Source organism: Odontomachus brunneus, unplaced genomic scaffold, assembly GCF_010583005.1.
Source record: "Odontomachus brunneus isolate Ranch 3 - 2012 unplaced genomic scaffold, Obru_v1 Obru_scaffold_214, whole genome shotgun sequence".
NCBI lineage: Eukaryota > Metazoa > Arthropoda > Insecta > Hymenoptera > Formicidae > Odontomachus > Odontomachus brunneus.
The window spans coordinates 478,479-480,119 of record NW_022639664.1 but is presented as its reverse complement, the minus strand read 5'-3'; positions in this window follow the sequence as shown (position 1 = coordinate 480,119).

Here is a 1,641-nt window from a genome sequence, read left to right as displayed (position 1 = left end):
GACACCAATTTTTTGGCAGCTCCCGGATGTTTGGACGCAATGCGCCATGGGGGATCCACCATAGAAGGAGGAGGGCATACTAGGTGGCGGCGGGACGCCGTGCGTATTCGATCTGCGTATCTTTTTCGTTCCAGAAAGAGAAAAATATCGAGAGCGCGGTCCTGCTAGGCCGGGACTCGAACCCGGGTCTTTCGCTTGCCGGGCGACTGCTCTAAACCACTGAGCTACCTGACGCTCCACGCTCACAACACTCTTCCTAGATAACGCTCAGAGATGCCGTTCGGAAGCGACATTTCTGGCGCGATCCCAAGCGCACGGCGACTTGATCCCGAGCGCACGGCTATTGATTAAACCAGCGACAAATAGTGGCCTTGTGTAGTGCTTCATTGCCAAAAGTGGAAGCAAGTTGATCGATGCACTCTTGTCTCGATAATCCACGTCGAAAGTCGTAAAAAATCATCGCACGAAAGTGTTCTCGTGTTAATTCCATTTTTTCGCTGAGACACAATTTTCAAGTCACTGTAAACAATACAAGTAGCCTCCGTACGACAAAACGTTTCGAGTAAAGAAATCTTCCAAACTGTCAAACTTTTTGATGGTAAGGTTAGATTTTACCTAGCAACGCCAGTGTCGCCAAGTCGCAAAACTTACGGAGCAGTCCTCGTACAAGTACATTAAATTGAATCAATTTGAAGCACCAAAAGATTGTTGTATATTAACATTTATAACATAAATAATCTTTTCTAAAAATAAAAATTACAAATACTTATGTTAACATATATTTGTTCTTAACATAAGTAAGTGCTGGTCGATTTTGACATATCCAAAACGTCATGAATCAAGCTTAGACATATGGTAAACAAACCGCTTTGACACGTTAGTGATTTTGTTTTGGCGTCATATACTTTTGGTTGTGTGAAAATGTCTGATTTTGTGCCAAATAATCGTCATTTGCGGGAAGTGTTCATTTTCTTATTTCATTCGAAGAAAATGGCGGCTGAAGCGCATCGAGAGCTCCAAAAAGTTTACTGAGATGCTCTAAGTGAAACAACGTGCCGTGATTGGTTTCGTCGCTTCAAAGACGGTGATTTCGATGTTGACGACCATCCGTGTGAAGGAAGGCCAAAAACCTTCGAAGACGCTGAATTGGAGGCATTGCTCGATGAGGATCCATGCCAAACGCAAGAACAGCTTGCTTTAGCATTAGGAGTTACCCGCCAAGCCATTTCCAAGCGATTGCATGCGTTGGGAATTATTTAAAAGCAAGGAACTTGGGTTTTTTATGATTTGAAGCCAAGGGACGTTGAGCGTCGTTTTTTCGCCTGTGAACAACTGCTCGAGCGGCAAAAAAGGAAGGGTTTTCTTCATCGCATCGTGACGGATGATGAAAAATGGACTCATTACAGCAACCCAAAGAAAAGAAAGTCATGGGGACTGCCCGGTCATGCTTCTACATCGTCGGCTAGGCCGAATATTCACGCTGCGAAGGTTATGCTGTGTATTTGGTGGGACCAGGTCGGTGTTATTTATTATGAGCTGTTGAAACCGAACGAAACCATCACTGGGGAACGGTATCGAATTCAATTGATGCGATTGAACCGAGTACTGCGCGAAAAACGGCCACAATACGAGCAGAGGCAC